Here is a 21,911-nt window from a genome sequence, read left to right as displayed (position 1 = left end):
TGAAAACCAAGGAGCTCTCCAAACAGGTCAGGGACAAAGTTGTGGAGAAGAACAGAACAGGGTTGGGTTATAAAAAAAATATCAGAAACTTTGAACATCCCATGGAGCACCATTAAATCCATTATTAAAAAATGGAAAGAATATTGCACAACAAACCTGCCAAGAGAGGGCCGCCCAGCAAAACCCACAGACCAGGTAAGGAGGGCATTAATCAGAGAGGCAACAAAGAGACCAAAGATAACCCTGAAGGAGCTGCAAAGCTCCACAGTGGACATTGGAGTATCTAGGACCTCCTTAAGCCTTACACTCCACAGAGCTGGGCTTTGTGGAAGAGTGGCCAGAAAAATGCCATTGTTAAAGAAAAAATAAGCAAACACGTTTGGTGTTCGCCAAAAGGCATGTGGGAGACTCCCCAAACATATGGAAGAATGTACTCTGGTCAGATGAGACTAAAATGTAGCTTTCTGGCCATCAAGGAAAACTCTATGTCTGGCACAAACCCAATACCTCTCATCACCCCAAGAATACCATCCCCAAAGTGAAGCATGGTGGTGGCAGCATCACGCAATGGGGGATGTTTTTCATCGACAGGGACTGGGAAACTGGTCAAAATTGAAGGAATGATGGATGGTGCTAAATGCAGGGAAATTCTTGAGGGAAACCTGTTTCAGTCTTCCAGAGATTTGAGACTGGGAAGGAGGTTCACCTTCCAGCAGGACAATGACCCAAAGCATACTGCTAAAGCACCACTCATGTGGTTTAAGGAGAAACATTTAAATGTCTTCGAATGGCCTCGTCAAATCCTTGACCACAATCCAATTGAGAATCTGTGGTATGACTTAAAGATTGCTGTACACCAGCAGGAATCCATCTAACTTGAAGGAGCTGAAGCAGTTTTGCCTTAAAGAATGGGCAAAATCCCTGTGGCTAGATGTGACAAGCTTATAGAGACATATCCCAAGAGACTTGCAGCTGTAATTGCTGCAAATGTTGGCTCTACAAAGTATTGACTTTGGGGGTGTGAATAGTTATGCACGCTCAAGTTGTCTGTTTTTTATCTTATTTCTTGCATGTTTCACAGCATCTTCAAATTGGTAGGCATATTGTGTAAATCAAATAACACAAACCCACCAAAAATGTATTTTAATTCCAGGTTGTAAGGCAACAAAATATGAAAAATGCCAAGGGGGATGAATACTTTCGCAAGGCACTGTATTACAGATTTCTTGATGCTATGGTGGATAAAGAGGGACAAAGAACAACTGCCAGGAACCGATATTGTAACACATGCACATCAAGCCAAACCCCCAAATTGCAAATGTAATTTTTCTTAATGAGCAGCAGAAAATCCCAGGCAAAAATGGGTGTTTTCAGCCCGTCCTTAAGTCATTACTTGTTTGGGCATGTGGCTGTCCCAACCGTGAGTAATGATGAGTGAGAAAGTTACAGAGGCACAATGTTCAAACGGGGCGGCAGGGTAGCCTAGTGGTTAGAGCGTTGGACTAGTAACCGGAAGGTTGAGAGTTCAAAACCCCCAAACTGACAAGGTACAAATCTGTCATTCTGCCCCTGAACAGGCAGTTAACCCACTGTTCCCAGGCCATCATTGAAAATAAGAATTTGTTCTTAACTGACTTGCCTGGTAAAATAAAGGTAAAATAAAAAATAAAAAAAAACACCCCCCCCCATAAATGCTAACCTCCACTGTTATTGGTGTTGTTGTTGCAACCTTCTCACTCATCATGATTCATTCATTATTTTTCTTTATCATGGCATTATGAGTAATGTAGAAGTGTTCAGAAATCATATTTTCTCACATATAAAGAAAAATTAAGGATACATAGAAAAACTGCAGTCCTCATTTACTATTCAATTGTTATTTGGCAAAACATAACCCAAAACTGCCATGCCCTGATCTGTTTCACCTGTCCTTGTGCTTGTCTCCACCTCCTCCAGGTGTCACCCATCTAACCCACTTATCCTGTGGGTATTTATACCTGTGTTTTTTGTCTGTCTGTCTGTGCCAGATCGTTTGTCTTGTTTGTCAAGTGTACCAGCGTTTGTCCTGTCAGCGCCTGTCTTTTCCCAGCCTTTCTTTTTCTCGTCCTCCTGGTTTTTGACCCTTGCCTGTCCTGACTCTGTACCCGCCTGCCTGACCATTCTGCCTGACCCTAATTTTGCCTGCCGTCCTGTAACTCTGCTCCTACTCTGGATTATCGACCCCTGCCTGCCTTGACCTGTCGTTTTCCTGCCCCTCTTGTTACAATAAACATTGATACTTCACACAACCTGCACTTGCGTCTTACCTTGATACCTCATAAAAACAGAACCAAGTCGCAGGCTTGATGTAGTCATTGCTTGCTAGGAATATGGAACCAAATATTCAACTTTTGACAGAACTCATATGGCAGGCGAAAACCTGAGAACAATAAAGTAAAGATGAAACTATTTGTGAAATGATGTAATGTGATGTTAACCTTTCTTTTTGAGAGAATTGTATTCCCTGTAAAGTTTAACTAGTCACCGGCCACGCCCCATGAGCACAGGCATGATCTGGCTCATGGAACCGCCTTTTCTATTGTTACGAATAAAAAACCCTCCTGAGGAAATCCTCTTCAGACCACGCATACTTAAGTGTAAGCTGAGGTGGCACAGGTTTGAGTACCAAGACTAAGCAAATCCACATTGTGAGCTGTGATTGCGAATAGTTAAGACCACCCATACCTCGGTGTAAGCTGAGGTGGCACAGGTTTGAGTACCAAGACTATGCAAAACCTCAGCGGGAGCTGTGATTGCAGATAGTTGCGTACCAAAACTAGAGAATTATATCACGTGGAGCTTCGGCTCCACGACTGGAAATATTTAAACTCTGAGACTATCGATCCCTACAGAATAAGAGCAAATTTTAGATACGAAGTACTAGTCTGCAGCTAGAAATTACGTAAACCGAGGATGAGAATACCGACAACCGCCGAAACAGTTATACTCTGAGAACATTTCGGAATGGTACTTGGAAGTACCCATTCTAACCACGAAATACTTGATTTTCAGGGAAACAGAAAGAGAGAGTCTCGGATGAACTCTCCAGCAGACAGACCGGATTCCAACAGAGAAGACAACAATGACATACACCATATTTTCCAAACACTGATGAATAAGCTGGACGGTCTTTTCGAAAAACGTGAACAATTATGGCGATGGCCGAGGTTATCGTTGAGACATACCCAGGACCCACAAGGCAGAAGACGGATCTTTCCCTGGAGTGAAAACGTCCGGACCTTCGATGGAGCGGGCAAAATACTTTGCGATGGTGAATTGGAAACGGATAATGGTCAGGGCTAACCGGACCCTTTATCTGTAAGAAATAGTAAAAAAAATGTTGAATTATAACGTGTGTTAAAATGTAGCGGCTAAATATTCAGAATTAAATCACTGGTTTTGAAAATGTGTCTCACCATTTAACGAAAGGGGAAGCGGTCTTTTCTCTCACGCTAGGGTCTGTCGCAGACAACTGTAATATCTGAAAAAAACATGTATTATTTTATAGTATTTTCCTACAATGGTTTGTTATGAACATTATGGGTTATTAAAGTTTGCAATAATGTACAACTGCAGGCCTCCAAGGTTTTGTACATAAAACACTTGTGATGCATGTTTAAATATTATTCAAATTTGTTAATTAATTCAAACATGTCTTAAAGGTTGTACGAAATATTTTGGAATTCAATAAAAGGAATTTAAAAACTGTATCTCACCCCTTGACGATGGGAAAATGTATTTCATATCATCACCCAGCTCTGCCCGAAGGAAAAAGACACGGAAAATCAGGGGACGTGAGTGAGTGTGCGTGTGACGGAGAAGCAGGAGTGTGTGTGTGTGCGTTACAGAAACAAAAGGGTGTGTGTTCAACAGGGGTCCAAGCATTCTATCTGTAGAGAATCGTTTGAAACCAAGGTTTGCACTATAAGGCACATGGCATGTCCAGATATCTGCCGACCGCCCGGGGTTAAACACTGATATCTAATCAGCGCCCGGTACCCCACCAACCCAGTTGTGGACAGAATGTCTCTTTGAATTCACCGCCTTTGTTCTCTAAACCAAACATACAGGGTGGTTGCATACAGGATATCTCCCGAAAAATACCACAAGGCCCCATGCAAACTCTTTCCGTACTTTCGCAGGTTAGGGACAGAACGTGGAGCATCTATTTTTAACACGGTTAGCACAGCTTTAGCGCAAACCCACAGGCCCGAATATTTAGCTGCCCGGACAGATGAAATTCTGAATAAGTGAATCTCTCCTAATGGATATTTCTGGAGGTGAGTAAGTGAGAAAGATATTTTAAGATTTGTTTGAATATTATCGGGATATTATTGTAATATTAAACCCTTGTTATTGGTGTATTTCAGGCCAAATGCCAATATAAATTTAAAAAAAGTGTATATATAGCATATAACGGGTAATATTGTCTAACGTTTGTTTGGATCACAAACATTTACGTAGCTTTTACGAGGTTTAAAGGATCTGGAACAACATGAGGGGGATTCTCAGTCTCAAAAACCCGGCAGTCAATCTCCATCATCATTTTTTCGCTGTAAGTCCTTATAATTAAACACGTACCCAACAATATTTATATATATATAAAAAAATAGTGTGTACTATTTTAAAAGCTATTTTAGGTATTTACAGCCGACATACAGCCAAGAATGATAAAGGATTCGTTATGGACAACTGACACATCGGGTAACTTGGATGCAATTCTCCCGTTCTGTTTGAACGTTTTTTCAAACTCACCGCGAATCCCGCGAACCTCCACCCCCTCACGACATATTCCAGACCCCAACAAGCAGGGCACAACCAGGGCTCTAGTACATCGTTCAGAATCCAGCCCTCCAGAAAAGTACTGCTGGGCAGGGAACTTGCGACTTCACGAGCAGGCGCTCCATGGACACGGTATGAGACCATTATACATTTTGTTATTAGTTATACGTCTTTTTATTAGTTATACCTCTTTTGATAGAATATGTTAAAACAAGGACAAATAATGTTTTTTCAGACTGCCAGGAGACAGGCCCTGCAGAATCGGGAACGCTAGATGAAAAAGGTCACACACCCCCGGTTTCTGCGATTCGTCAGAACAGCCAGCGCCAAAAAAGCCGAGGTATTTTAACAATGTATTGTTAATATATAGTATTATACCTGAAATGTATTTGACATTTTATGTATCTAACATATTTTTATATTTAATAACGTATTTTGTATGTATTATTTTCTTTCAGACTCCTCCCCAGCGAAAAACGGCACAGAAGGACACATACATCTAGAGCTGGGGGATTCCGGCGCACCGAACATTCCCGATGAAACAACCAAAGCGGAGGATAGACCATTTTTAATGACATTTCCGATGTTGAAGACCAGTTATTCTGTGATGCAGCCAACCTTATCGACCCCGTCAATTCTGTGGCATCATTACCTGCAATAGAACAAGAAATGTTTTTCACATTATTTTCCAGGGCTTTGAAATCGAGGAATGTTTTGCTATACAAACGACTGGGAGTTTTAATTGAGAGACAGTACAGAGACGATATGTTATTCTGGCATAGAACAATTCCATGCATGTTAATCAGCAAACCGATTAAAAAACGCAAATACAGACGCTAAAATCATACATGTAACACCTATCATTCCAGAAATACCCAAAAACGCACATCCTTAATTATCCAAATGGCAGAACTACAGGAACAAGGTGAGACAGTTGAAAGCCTCTTAGCACAGATACCGCCAGAACTCCTAGAAGTTCTTAAATGTATGAACGAGTCAGGGACGTCCGATGAAAGCATATTATCCCAGATTCCAGCCGAACTCCTAGAAATTATTAATCGTATGAACGAGTCAGGGACGCCCGATGAAAACCTGTTATCACAGATTACCGAAGCCCTCATAACCTTAATTAATCAGATGAACGAGAGTCAGACATTTTCGGCCCCTGCCACCCCAACAGCGATAGACCAACCAGTAACGCCCAGGTCCGTAGAGTCTGAAACGCCACAAGATGTTTTTGGGGAATTGGAAAATTGTCTAATAAATCTGGAGGGAGATGGTATTGATAGACGTGTCCGGGTTGTGTACCGGAATAAATTCAACAATACAGAGATTCAACAGTTTTTCAATTTCCTATGGGTGAATCAGAATCTTGACTATGCGGTCTTTTACGTAATGATAATGGACACTGAACGATCTGTTAGAGACGGCAAGAGATTATGGCGAACCACGTGATGTCTTACAGTTGAAAATTTGTGGAGATAGCCTGCATAACACAGTATCTCTTATTTTACCCAATGGCGAAGAAGATCTTGAACAATTTATCGCGCTGCTAGACCGCCTTGTTCAGTCAAATTTAGCCGTCATAGCAGATCGGACCCTCGAGCTTGTAGTGCAAATAATACGTCAACCCCAGGGTGGTGGTGGGCAGAGAAGGAAGCTTGATAGTCTAATGCAGTCAGAAATCATAAGCAATAAAAGGGCCTACCTCATAAACGTTCACAATCCCGATAATAAACTATGTTTTGCAATAGGCCTAACGCATTTACTTAACCCTGGATGTACGGATCTGACGGCATTGCAAAAGGCTAGATAGAGAGATCCAAACAGCGGTGGGTCTCGGTATACAGGATGCTGTGGCTTTCTCGGAGATAGTCAAATTTGAAAACTTTCTGAATATCAAGATTGTGGTTTTGTACCACAGTAGAACTAATGCAGCTCTCTTGAAGTTCCAAAACACCCCCCAACCGCACCCTCAGACTCTGTACTTTTATGTGCAAAACGAACATTACTACGCCGTTACCAACATCACGGCGTTCATAGGGGCCCCATATGTATGTCCATTCTGCCATACCGGCTACACCCGAAAGGGGGCACTCATGCCGTTATAACTGTTCAGTATGTCAGGATGTAGATTGCCCAATGCAACCCTTAAATTTGACACCCTGTGAGGATTGCCACCGCACATGTCGTTCGACCTACTGTTACGAAAAACACAAAATTGAAACATGGCACCCCAAGGCATGTAAATCTGTAAGCATTTGTGCCATTAACAAGAAATGCCCAAAATGTCATTGCAATTACAACCTTAAAATAGATAGCCCTAAACCGCATGTGTGTGGAATCATACATTGTCCAATCTGTAAAGGGCATTTGAAAAGCAGAGACGCTGAAGTGGTTCAAGAAGTGCCACACGAGTGTTATATTCAGCCCTTGGCTGAAGATGAACATTCAGAGAAATATGTGTTCTATGATTTTGAGACAAATCAGCAATCGGGGGATCATTTGCCTATTTTTGTATCTACCATGACATTCAAGGGGGAAAAGTGGTCTGCAGAAGGATCCAATTGAGCACTACTCTTTCTAAAACATTTTAGAAAGCCACAGTACAGAAACTTCACGTTTATAGCCCACAATGCTAGAGCCTACGATTCTTACCTGCTTCTGAATCCATTGATACAGCAAGGCGTGGCACCCAGGGTCTAAGCTCAAGGTAGTAAAATCTTGTGTTTTGTAGACCCAGCCTTCAACCAGAGATACATTGACAGTTTAAGCTTCTTACCCATGCGATTGGCTCAAATGCCAGAGGCCTTGGGTTTTGAAAACTCTGTGAAAGGCTGGTTTCCCCACTTCTTCACATCTGAGGAGAATCTACATTATGTCGGATCATATCCCAGCCCAGAAATGTACGGGTGTGATCAAATGTCTCCCAAAGAGCGTGAGAGATTCATGACGTGGTACGAGCCAGTAAGACATGGCACCTTTGTTTTCTATAAAGAGATGGAATCATACTGTGACAATGATGTGGTTATACTTCGTGAAGGATGCCTCCGATTCAGAGAAGAGGTAATCAAAGATGCAGGCATTGACCCCTGGAGTTGTACAACTATTGCATCGGCATGCATGAAAACCTATCGTACACACTATCTGCCTACATCCTCTATAGCTATCCCCTCTCCTGACAACTACCGATGCCAATTCAAATCATACTCTTGTGGGTCCATTCAATGGTTGGAGTATATGGCCCAGGATAAAGACATTTTATTTCAACATGCTTTGAATCGGGGGGAGAAGGCATTTGGCTCTTACCATGTAGATGGCTACAACCAGATGGACCGGGTTGAGACCGTGTATGAGTACAACGGTTGTTTCTTCCATGGTTGCAAATCTTGCTTTGTGCCCCAGACCATGTGTGTCCTAACCCAAAAGACTTTTGGGGAAATGTACCAAGAGTTTCAAGACAAATTGGATTCTTTACAGGCTACTTACGGCCTAAAAGTGGAGGTTTTGTGAGAGCACGAATGGACCGCCCTCAAAATGTCTGATCCTCATGTTCAAGCCTTCCTTTCCAGCTATGACACCCCAGAACCCCTGGAACCCCGACAGGCCTTGTATGGTGGCTGCACCAATGCTTTGACATTGCGGTATGTAGCACAACCCGACGAGACAATTGGAAATGTAGATTTTACATCCCTTTATCATGATGCCGGATGCCATGGGGGAACATGGGGCATCCGGAAATTATTCATCGTGATTTTGACTTACCTCAAAACCTATTTTGGTCTGATCAAAGCAACAGTCTACCCTCCTCGGGGTTTGATTATACCAGTGTTGCCTTACAGGGGCCCTCAAGGAAAACTTTTCTTTCCCCTTTGTCACACCTGCAGTGAAAACAAACAACAAACCCCATGTGATCACTCAGATCAAGAAAGGGCCCTGACAGGGGTGTGGGTCACAGTTGAATTCTCTAAGGCTTTAGAGATGGGGTATCGTGTGGCCAAAATCTTTGAAGTGTGGAACTTTTCCAAGAAATCAGACACTCTTTTTAAAGAGTACATCAAGACCTTCTTGAGATGCAAGCAAATGGCTTCAGGCTATCCTGCATCGGTCACAGATCAAGAGAGCAAAGACAGGTACATTCAAGACTACCACGACAAAGAAGGCAGGGTAGCCTAGTGGTTAGAGCATTGGACTAGTAACCGGAAGGTTGCGAGTTCAAACCCCCGAGCTGACAAGGTACAAATCTGTCGTTCTGCCCCTGAACAGGCTGTTAACCCACTGTTCCCAGGCCGTCTTTGAAAATAAGAATGTGTTCTTAACTGACTTGGTTAAATAAAGGTAAAATTAAAAAAAAAAAATACTTCTTGACCCTGACAGAATAGAGATCAACCAAACAAAATGTGTCAAAATTGTACTTAAATTCGCTTTGGGGCAAATTATCACAGAGATGTAATATGCTAACAACGTCGATTATTAAAGACCCCGAAGAATTTGGGGAATTTGTTTTTTCGGACCAATACGAAATTTCACATTTTTCATTCTTGAGTCAAGACATTGCCTTGGTGCAATGGCGACGTAACAAGAAGTGGGTTCTACCCCCGGGTAATGTAAATTTGTTTTTTGCAGCATTTACCACGGCCTATGGCCGACTTGAACTGTACAAGCTCATGGAGCAGCTACAGAGGCGGGTTCTTTACCACAACACAGACTCTGTGGTCTATGTAAGCAAACAGGGGGATTGGAACCCCCCACTCAGCAACTATCTGGGTGGCTTAACGAGTGAACTCGAAGATAGTGACCATATCACAGAATGGTCCTCCTGTGGTCCCAAAAGCTATGCATTTAGGACTAAAAAGAATCACGTGGTGTTGAAAGCCAAAAGCGTGACTCAAAACTATGAAAATGCCCCGCGTGTAAACTTGGAATCAATCACACGCTTGGTCGAGGGGTTCCTAAATGACAGAAATAGTGACTTGGAGATTTTGAGCTCCTACAAACAGATTGTTAGGGATAAAAAGGGCTTCCATCTGAGGAATGCCCCACTCACTAAAAGATTCTGGGTAGTCTACGACAAGAGACTGCTTTTGCCTGACGGGACCACATTGCCCTTTGGCTACTGACTTATGCTACAAGCTACAGTGTGTCTTAAAGCTTAAGATATAATGACTGCTGTAGAAGGTTTTGACCCCCGGTTGCAACTACCATTTTCGGCCTTAATCGCAGGGCCTTCGAATAGTGGTAAAACTTGTTTTGTAAAAAGTATTTTAGAGAATTCTGAACATGTGCTATCTCAAAAGCCTGATAATGTTGTGTGGTGTTATTCTTGTTATATCAACCTCTGTATGATGAATTGTTGAAGGCAATAAAAATCAAGTTTGTTGAAGGAATACCTGATTCCCTGTCTGATGATGAACTTTTACCTCCTCATAAAAACAATCTGCTGGTTTTGGACGATATGCTATTTGCAGGTAGCGAACATCCCGAAAACAGCCCGAGCGTTTACCCAATATACTCATCATAGAAACCTGTCCGTGCTTTACTTGGTGCAGAATGTGTTTCAGAATGTGTTTCACCAAGTTAAAAATAGCCGCACCATCAGTTTGAACGCCAATTACATGGTTTTGTTCAAAACTCCTAGAGACAAACTACAAATTAACACTCTAGCTCAGCAGATGTACCCGGGAAGGAAATCCTACTTTATGGAAAGCTACGAGGACGCTACCAAAGCGCCATTTTCTTATTTAATCGTGGATTTAAAAGCAAATACTCCAGAACACCTGAGGCTATGAACAGGTCTGTTCCCGTGGGAGTGGCCGGCTGCGTACATTCCTAAAAAGTAACCGCTATGTCTCTGCGTTTAAAAAGAAACCAACCCCTCTTGAGAAGCCTAGTTGGGGCTACATCTAATGAACGGAAGGCCATTTTGGGTCACTGTTCTTCAGATCACATATTATCCCTATGTGAGATTGCTTTGAATCTTCTCAAAGGACGCATTCCACTCACCCTGACACAATTGAAAAAATTAAAGAGACAAAAGACCGCGATCAAACTCTTTGCCAATAAACGGGTCAGTCTTCAAAAGAAACGACATAGCATACAACAGTCTGGCGGTTTTATTCTACCTTTACTAAGTATAGCCGTGCCCTTCATCACCAGCCTTATTGCTGCCAGACGTGGGGGTTGAACACATAGGGTGATGGCCAATAAAATGTATCTGGTGCCACAACAAGAGTTGGATAGACTTAAAAAACAAGTGCATGGTCCTGAAAATATCAGACAAACAGCGGAAAATGATTTGGATACGGCCATGAAGGATATTTTGAATCAAAAAGGATTGAACCTCTATGATAAGGTCCAAAAATACACAAACCTCTTGCAAAGGTATTTGTCCTTGGTGAAACAAGGGGAGAGGGAGACAGGCCATTTAACTATTTCCCTACAGGACCCTTTAAAAGATGACGAGCCTAGCGAGAGCCAAGCCCCTGTAATGCCTGTACCTTTGAGCTTACCGTCTGAAGATCAAATGCCAGTTGAAGATAAAGTTATGCATGACTTGTTAACCCATGTTCCGGCACGTAACAGGAAAAATGTTAGCTACATTATGAACAAGATAAAAGACTCAAATGGGGCAGCTACTTGGAATGACAAAGGAGAGTTTACCCTTCAGGGTTCTGTTGTCAAGGGTTCAAATATGCTTGACTTGCTTAAAAGTATCACATCTGCCCACAAGGTGCTGATGACAGAAGACCTCCAGGGTGGCTTCAGTTTCTTAAGGCCCTGGCCATCCTCAACATTCCCCTCACGGGTGTACCCAACTATAAGCTTTGTCAACAGATTCACTCTTTAAAACACAAACCTTCAACGAGATACAGCACCCCTAAAGATGCCCCAAAAACCCTGCATCCTTATGAAATGAATGACGATAACCCATTTACCCCCCTGAACGCCTCCGGACCTTTCCCTAATCCCGATCTCTCTGGGTGCTTAGACTTTTGAATGACTTTTGAATGACTATGATTAAATTCAATACATTTTATTTGAAAAAATGAGCAATTTAACATTTGTGGCATTCTTGAAACATTTGGCATGAGCATACGTCTTGATTACACGTTCTTAAATGACACACATTTGAACACTTTTGATATTTTCTAACAAAACAAGCTACAACGTTATCATTACTTCTTAAATCATCCTTATAAAGCGACATAACATCTTCAAAAGAAACTTCCCGGGCTCTTTGGCTTAGGTAGAATACACAGTGTTGACCGCATGTAGTGGAAAGGTTATCTTGCACTTGTTTGATGTTGTAGTATATCTTTGAGCAGTTTTTGGTCAGAAATTCTTTAATAGATTTGGGGAAATGTGAAAAACCGGGAGGAAAGCCATAGGAATCAAAAAAGTTGACATTTTACTTCCTCCTTCCTCTTCTAATGTCACAGCTAGCCAATGTTCACCCGGCATGTGTTTAGGATGGGTATTGACAATAAACATGGCCGGCCGCACCATCCATTTCTCCATAGGTAATTCATCACAAGCCAACACTCCACAAAATTGTTTTTCCAATCAGTCGGCTCATGAGCCCTTCCAACTCTTGGGTATTCATGTCTTTGCTCAACGATCCTTAATAATAATCTACTAAAACCTGTCTTCGGCTATTCACCTCCAAGATTGAATCAGAGCATGCATAAACAATCATGCTAACGGTACAGGCTAAAGGTGTACGGAAACACATTTCCAGCCTGAGGTTACCTTGGGACACCACCGAAGGATTTCCTGAGGTGTCATCATCAGGGGATAAATTGAAAGCATACATTGTGCAACCCTCTGCAAAATCATTTCTGTCAATAGGTAAAGAGAGATATTTTAGATGCCTCCCGGTAGCCAGAAATAGATTGTAAAATTCTCTCACAGATATGTTGTTATTAAATTGCGGTTGGAAAGCCTTAGCAGGGACCTGACGTCCGTCCTGACACAGAGCTACATACTCTGCATTGAAGTGTTGAAAATTAAATGGGTTTTTATTTAAGCTGCCCGTATTGGAGGCGTGATCAACCAAACCTATAACCACGTATCTTGGTAAAGGGCCGAGAAATAGGTTTTCTTGACTGCAGACTCTGCTGCCCACAGGTATGCTAAAGGTTTTCATGGTAATTCTTTGGAGAGGGAAAGGGCATTTCCTTTCATCAAAGCCTGTGAGTGACCCAGACGAACTGCCGGAGATACAGACACTTTTTTAATAAAAAGCGTGGCCCCCAACACTTTTAAACTAAAGTCCCCGTCCTGGGCAGACATTAGGCAAAACTCATCCTTGGCCCTGGTTAATTTTAGTCTTAAATCAACTGCATTTAAGAGTAAACGTTCTTGAAAGAAAATGTCAGAGTGTATAGGGCCTAGCAGATGAAACTCTCGAGATTCGGCACAGTAGCGAGAGCGTGCCTCCAGTCCTTTGTTTGCACCAGTGGATGGGTCTGTCGATTCCATAGAGCCTCCTGCAGTATCCTTGCTAAACAGCCCTGCGCTAATTTGGGTCTTGAGAGTGTCTTCAGAGTAGTTGAGTAAACACTCCATGATGGCCCGGTATGGGTATGTGGCACTGCTTTGACTGATTAGACGTTCCCCCAAAGTCACATCCACTTGGGAGAAGATGGTGGCCACTGGGTAATTAATGAGACTCACTTTGGCAGCGTTTGCAATATCAGTACCATCTCTTTTGGTCACTTTTAGACGCAAATGCACCAAGGTGTTGTTGAGGTCCAGATAGTTGTCACCGCGGCCTGGTATGAAAAACTCTATGGGACCGTTGTCTGTAATGGCAGAGAGTGGGGCTATCTCCACATAACTGGACCTCTCTACTGAATGTTGTGTTAAGGGGGCCTTGAAAAGATCGAGCTCTGTCTTTATAGCTTCAGAGGACATGCGGTGTAAAAGAGCCATGGTGCTTGTTCTTTTAGAAAATACCGTTTTTGGTCCAGACCTCCTCACTCTACCCCGTCTTTGACTAACTGAGTTTCTTTTAACCGTTAACCTCCGTTTTTTAGGCGCAAGCCTGCACCTTATACCCGGAGGTCTCTTTTTTGATATTCGAGACAACATCATCAACCCTGAGCCTTCTCGCTCGACATCTGGTGACGCCCTTCTGGTCATAGCATTGGCTACAACCTCACTTACTATATTTTTGCTGCTGATTTTAAATGCGGTTTGGCTATGCTGAGGCCTCTCTTCATAAACGGTAAAACCATCCTAAAGAGGTTACGAAATATACCTCCTATCCCCGAACCATACATGGTGGGGGAACCATAATAGCCGGGTAACCCATTACCCACTTGATCAACATAGTATGAGACATACCGGTTGGGGTCGAGATGTCGGTGTTCCATAACCCTTTTTAATTTAGATGTATTATGTATATAAAATATATAATACTAATATTATATATGTAGAGAGGTTTTGGCGGGTCTAAAGTGGATTTTTACAATCGTTTTACCATAAGTAAATTCGATGTTTTCGTTCTGATCCGTTTTAAGCTCAACAAGAATGTTTTCAATATATTTCTTGCTTAAAGGTACGTAGTGTGGCTTGTCGTAGGTGACAGTGACTATGTCCCCATCCTTTCCGTCTATATGAACTGTTCTCAGGAGTGGTACACAGCTGTCTCCGACCCTTTGATAGGATATGATGTCGGTATACACAAATATGTTGTCAAATCCTGCATGTGTATCCGCGGCAGCATCTCTTGAGATTTGTACACGTTTATGTATAGGGTTGTACATCAGGAATATTTCCATACTGTTCTGCGATAGGCGTTCATTCAAATCGGAGACGATCCTGTCGACGGTTCTATAGAACCCTTTTTTAACCTTAATAAGTTTCACAGGTTACGATAACTTTTTGCAATAAAAATCACGGTCCTTATCTTTGATATTATACCAGCCATGGGGGTATGTAATCTCGCTGAGACCTACTTCCCAGGCCTCTGATAACTCTATAGGCTTTGGAAAATTGGTTGTATAATTCGAACTCTGATTATTACGATACATATGTGTGGACGCATTACTGGGGAGAGTCAGGTAGAAGCCGCTGTGTTCCATTATGCACTCCGGTGTACACACGAATAATGATGTTGTATTTTATCATGCATGGGGGTTTAAATTAACCCCCGATGCCTCCACCACGTCCTGCTCTAATACCCAACTGTTGAACTTTTGGGGCCAGTTTTTCCAGCGGACCAGCACCCATTTTTGACCCTTTTCTCTCTTTTGATCTAGAATCTCCTCCACGTGAAACACTTTGTCTTTACCCAACTGTACCTTCTGTAATTCCACATCCGCTCCTTCAGAGTTCTGTTAAAGCGTTCAACAACTGAAGCTTTTAAATCCGAGCCTGTAGCAAAAAGTATTATTAAAAAACAATTTTACGCCATCAGTCTGCACTTTCTTGGAGGCTCCTCCTTCCTTCAAGATAGAGTCAAAGGCCCGGGTCACCTCTGCACCACTTTTATTTTTTAAGACCCTGACAAAAGCTATTTTAGAGAAAATATCTATAACCGTTAGCATGTAGTGATTTCCAGCATTTTTATCTGCAAGGGCCTGCATTCACATAGATCAGCCTGAAATTGGGACATTGGTTGGGTAGAAAAAACTCTATTTCTTGGAAATTGTTTTCTTACAGGTTTATGTAGAGTGTGCGCATCCTGCTCTGATAGCCACTCATTCACTTTAGCATCGCTTAACCGGCTACCTGTTTCTTCGGCCAAAGCTCGCTGTAAACATTCCTTGCCCCCATAAGACCCAGGATTAGAGGGATTATAATAAACGTTTTTCAACATCTGCTCTGCCATCCTTCTTGCCTCTCTGAGGTACAAAAACATTAATGAGCCACTTTCAAATAATGACAACATTTCATTTTCATTTTTTTCTTCAAGAAATTTTTATTTTCAAGAAAACATTATGTATTACGTATACAGACAATTCAGAATTCGTTGCAGGATACATGTCCCCGTTTTCTCATTGATCGCATCATGCAAAACCCGGTATATTTGGTTTAGATTAACAGGTTTGTTTCACTGAATTTTTACAACACACACATCCGCTATAAAAGTATATAAACAACAAATATGATACATGTTACAATTAAATGGTGTTTCAAACAAATAAAGTAAAATCTTAGACAAGGTTGTTTCTAGTTCTTCAGAATCACCACCAAGCCGGGTTACCATTTGTGTGCATTGTAGACACTCGCATGTCGTACATGATTCATGATTTGTTCCATTTTCAATACACACTCTACATTAGTCCCGGACTTGTGGGTTGTGTAGAACAATACATTGTTCACTTTATTTTCAATAATTTGATGCATAACATTTGTAAGTTCTCTCAAAAGAAAAAATGTATTTATTCTCTCTAACATCATATACACATAGTTACCCATTGCTTTACATCTAAATAACAAAAATGTCACTCGGTCTCTTGGGGTTTATTGAGCCAGAAAGTCATCACATCAGCCACCCCAGCCTCCCTGTATTTGTTATCGTCCACCAGGGTGTGTCGGATTTCTTTGAGTTTCTCGTGGATGTAGATCACCTCCTTCAGTTTATGTAGGAATGCCTCGGTTACCCCGTAAACTCTGGGGATAGACGGCACAAGGCCCATAGACTCCAGGGCTCTGACCAGCGATGGTAGAAACCTACAGGACCAAAGTCTTTTCACCAGCGCCTCAAAATTGTTGAAGAAGTAGTATCTTGGGGGGTCGTATAGGCATGGATGCCTGCGCTGGCTGGGGTGATTAATCTCACAACCGATGCATTTTTCTCGTATATATTCTCCAATCACCACGTCTAAAAGTGTGGCTACAGAGGCCTTGATGGTGTCCACAAAAATAGTACTGACCACACCATCAAACACGTCCTCAGGCTGTGTACATGTAGGGGGTGTCGCGGGTCTTGCCAGGGGGGAGTTGAATGTTGGGCTGCGCGGCATACAGTCCTTAGGGACGGGCCCCAATGCTGTTTCGGAGTTCTGGTATGCGGTAGGAATATCCATGATTAATGCGTAAGTGAAGAACAGTAGGTTTTAAGGACCCTCCTTTTATTGTTGAACCAGCCCTCGGGGTATCTGGGCGCGGTTAACGCAGCCGCGTACTTAGTTTTCTCCGTGGGTTGACCCTTCTGACGATGTACCTTCTTGGGGCTCCTTTGAATCATAATCCTCAGGATTCGTATATATTATACACTTCTTTAGCCGAACAATGCTCTGGCGCTGTTGGCCCTGTACAAACAGAGCGTCCAACAACTCCAACATTTTCAATTCCATTAAATCCCAACTTTTAAAAGGGATAAGCATGTGCAACCTAAAATCACCGACCAAACCGCCCTCCCGGATGTTTTGGTTGCGTATTTCCTCGGTGCTGATATAGAACTCCACGCAGCCACAGGGAAGTCCATTCTTTCTCTGTATTTTCACCCTGTGAAATACTCTTCCTGAGGAGTCAGGGGTACCTTCCCAACGGGTCTCGTAGCCTGTGAACAAGCTGTACCCCTTGGTGATACGTCTCAGTTCGGGACACAAAACCTGGCGAAAAACCATCTAGTCTTCAACCCCATAGTCCACTCCTGATGTCTGGTCGGTATATTCTTCTCCTTCGGCTACCGTATAGAGTTTCACTCTACAGGCAAGGTAATCAAACAGATACCCCCATTGCTGTCCATTAGACATCAGCACTTCATCTTTCAACGCCGTTGCGGGCGGTATCTGGGTTCTATACACATTTAGAAACTGCTTTTTTGGAGCATCGTATATTGCGGCAGTATACTTTGCCCTTTCTCTATGTTTCAGCCACGGTCCTGCTTCCGTTGTTACAGTCATCACAGCTTTGCCACTGATCGCAAAATCCATGTTTAAAAATCGTGTTTACTGTTCTGGGTTCGCACGCCTTGTTCTGGACATTTATAATGTGCATGCCACAGCGAATACCCCAGGACATTCCTGCTTCATCAGATAACAACCCTAAGGGCAATAACACTGGGGGCCATACCCGTTCAGGGGTATACGCCATTGAAGCAACTCTTAGGGCCATCAGATCATTTCGTCTGCAGACCTGTTCTTCCAAAGCATATCCGGGTAGACTTGAAGCACTCAGGGCCTGTTCAATTTGACACAGCACGAGTATTATTTTAAGCCATTCTCTCATCCTTAGCGCTGCAGAAAAACTCTCGGGTTTCTGCCCTATAAAAGGGTTTGGACCCGTTGTCTGTGAATATCTTAACCGTAGATTCCTCAGGTTGGAATATGTAAGACATATGCCCCTCACTCGTACACAAAAATCCTTTAAAACATTCTGGAGCCTCACGCAAAACATCCTCCAGGCTTTTGTCATTGGATTCATGACATGAGCTGCAGAGCACCCCGAGAATTGGCCTAGGAGACATATTTTTTATGTTTAATATTCGGGCCTTTATTTTAAAAATCACAGGCCTTGTTCTGAATATTTATAATGCATATGCCACAGCCAATACCCCAGGACATTCCTGCTTCATCAGATAACAACCATAAGGGCAATAAAACTGGGGGTGGGGGACATACACGTTCCAAAAGTTCAAACACTCAACCCCCCCAGTTCAACCAGGCCCCTAGACATCAATCACCATGACTACTTCAAAGGATGCAATATAGATATAAAATAACACACACCCTCGAACACTTGACCACAGGAATAGGATGGCCTGGCCGGAGCCCCATATTTGGACATGTGTACGTCATCATGACACAGGGTCATAAATCAATTACTTTGATGCATGCCGTCTACTTTTTTCTCTCCAAGGTAGACAGCAAAATGACGTTGCCACGAGCAGCACCACAAATATTGAGATGAGCAAGATGCAAGACTCTCACACAGTCACACTCATTCAGGAGTTAAATTCACTCAGTAAGAGTGTAATTAAACCTCAGTGGTGTAAAATAACCCCCAGTGTATCACGGCTCAGGTTAAAAGACTCAACTGCAGACCCAGGCAGGTACAGTTGAAGTCAGAAGTTTACATACACCTTAGCCAAGTAGATTTAAACTCAGTTTTTCACAATTCCTGACATTTAATCCTACTAAAAATTCCCTGTCTTAGGTCAGTTAGGATCACCACTTTATTTTAAGAATGTGAAATGTCACAATAATAGTAGAGATAATTATTTATTTCAGATTTTATTTCTTTCATCACAATCCTAGTGGGTCAGAAGTTTACCTACACTCAATTAGTATTTGGTAGCGTTGCCCTTGAATTATTTAACTTGGGTCAAACATTTTGTGTAGCCTTCCAGAAGCTTCCCACAATAAGTTGGGTGAATTTTGGCCCATTCCTCCTGACAGAGCTGGTGTAACTGAGTAGGGTGTGTAGGCCTCCTTGATCGCACACACTTTTCAGTTCTGCCCACAAATTGTCTATAGGATTGAGGTCAGGGCTTTGTGATGGCCACTCCAATACCTTGACTTTGTTGTCCTTAGGCCATTTTGCCACAACTTTGGAAGTATGCTTGAGGTCATTGTCCATTTGGAAGATCCATTTGCGACCAAGCTTTCAAACTTTCTGACTGAAGTCTTGAGATGTTGCTTCAATATATCCACATAATTTTCCTACCTCATGATGCCATCTATTTTGTGAAGTACACCAGTCCCTCCTGCAGCAAAGCACCCCCACAATATGATGCTGCCACTCCCATGCTTCACGTTTGAGATGGTGTTCTTCAGGTTTTAAACCTCTCCCTTTTTCCTCCAAAAATAACGATGGTCATTATGGACAAAGTTCTATTTTTGTTTCATCAGACCAGAGGACATTTCTCCAAAAAGCATGATCTTTGTCCCCATGTGCAGTTGCAAACAGTAGTCTGGCTGTTTTTATGGCAGTTTTTGAGCAGTGGCTTCTTCCTTGCTGAGCGGCCTTTCAGGTTATGTCGACATAGGACTCGTTTTACTGTGGATATAGATACTTTGTACCTGTTTCCTCCAGCATTTTCACAAGGTCCTTTGCTGTTGTTCTGGGATTGATTCGCACTTTTCGCACAAAAGTACATTCATCTCTAGGAGACAGAACGTGTCTCCTTCCTGAGTGGTATGATTTCTGCGTGGCCCCATGATGTTTATATTTGCATGATATTTTTTGTACAGATGAACGTGGTACCTCCAGGCATTTGGAAATTTCTCCCAAGGATGAACCAGACTTGTGGAGGTCTACAACTCTTTTCTGAGGTCTTGGCTGATTTCTTTTGATTTTCCCATGATGTCAAGCAAAGAGGCACTGAGTTTGAAGGTGGTACACCTCCAATTGCCTCAAATTATGTCCTTTAGCCTATCAGAAGCTTCTGAGGCCATGACATCATTTTCTGGAATATTCCAAGCTGTTTAAAGCCACAGTCAATTTAATGTATGTAAACTTCTGACCCACTGGAATTGCAATACAGTAAATTGTAAGTGAAAAATTTGTCTGTAAACAATTGTTGAAAAAATGACTTGGGTCATACACAAAGTAGATGTCATAACCGACTTCCCAAAACTATAGTTTGTTATTATCAAGAAATTTGTGGAGTGGCTGAAAAACAACTTTTAATTACTCCAACCTATGTGTATGTAAACCTCCGACTTCATCTGTAAAAGGTAAGTCAATGGAGGCAAAGGGTCATAATCCAATCAGAGTCAGACAGGTACAGGATTGCGGGCAGGATCAGGACATGTAGAAAGGTCAGAACTGGGAAGACTAAGAAAAACTAAAATTAGAGCACAGGAAACACGGGAACACGCTGGTAGGACTTGACGGGACAAGACGAACTGGCAATAGACAAACAGAAAACGCAGGTATAAATACAAAGGGATAATGAGGGGAGATTGGAGACACCTGGTGGAGGGTGGAGACAAGCACAAAGACAGGTGAAATAGATCAGGGTGTGACACAGTTTGTGTTAATAACCAGAGTTATTGTTTTACACTTTGGAGAGTAAAACAGTCCCATCAAAACCACGCCCATCATTATCATATTTCCCAGCATGCACTACTGCAGGTTGATTTTATAAGATTGTCTTTAATATCTGTGTTTTTGCATGTACATTGCATTTTTTGATTGATCTATGCAACATTTTTCTAAACTAATACAGCCAGTTAGTTAGATTTATTGCACCCATTACTGAAATAGTTGTTCCAGTTTAAATGTTTTAGCTAGTCGCATAAACCTTCCTCATCCTAACAGTCATTCTGAATAAAAAATCCAACTGTTGGATATCTTAACCCTGGCTGGAATCCAATTGGAATTACACATCACTTCATAAACCAGCATAATGTGACTTGCAAGCCTGATGTGGCCTGTAAACCAGCAGTTTCCTAACACCCCTGTGTTAAGGTAAAACTAGAAGCAAGGCCTTTTGGCCGATCTGCGGCCAACAAGGCAGAGTTTATCTCAGCCTATGTCTCCCTCCAGTCCCTCGACTTCTTGGCACTGACGGAAACATGGATCACCACAGACAACACTGCTACTCCTACTGCTCTCTCTTCGTCCGCCCACGTGTTCTCGCACACCCCGAGAGCTTCTGGTCAGCGGGGTGGTGGCACCGGGATCCTCATCTCTCCCAAGTGGTCATTCTCTCTTTCTCCCCTTACCCATCTGTCTATCGCCTCCTTTGAATTCCATGCTGTCACAGTTACCAGCCCTTTCAAGCTTAACATCCTTATCATTTATCGCCCTCCAGGTTCCCTCGGAGAGTTCATCAATGAGCTTGATGCCTTGATAAGCTCCTTTCCTGAGGACGGCTCACCTCTCACAGTCCTGGGCGACTTTAACCTCCCCACGTCTAGCTTTGACTCATTCCTCTCTGCCTCCTTCTTTCCACTCCTCTCCTCTTTTGACCTCACCCTCTCACCTTCCCCCCCTACTCACAAGGCAGGCAATACACTCGACCTCATCTTTACTAGATGCTGTTCCTCCACTAACCTCATTGCAACTCCCCTCCAAGTCTCCGACCACTACCTTGTATCCTTTTCCCTCTCGCTCTCATCCAACACTTCCCACACTGCCCCTACTCGGATGGTATCGCGCCATCCCAACCTTCGCTCTCTCTCCCC

Source organism: Oncorhynchus masou, chromosome 1 (assembly GCF_036934945.1).
Source record: "Oncorhynchus masou masou isolate Uvic2021 chromosome 1, UVic_Omas_1.1, whole genome shotgun sequence".
Taxonomy (NCBI): domain Eukaryota; kingdom Metazoa; phylum Chordata; class Actinopteri; order Salmoniformes; family Salmonidae; genus Oncorhynchus; species Oncorhynchus masou.
This window is presented reverse-complemented; position numbering follows the sequence as displayed.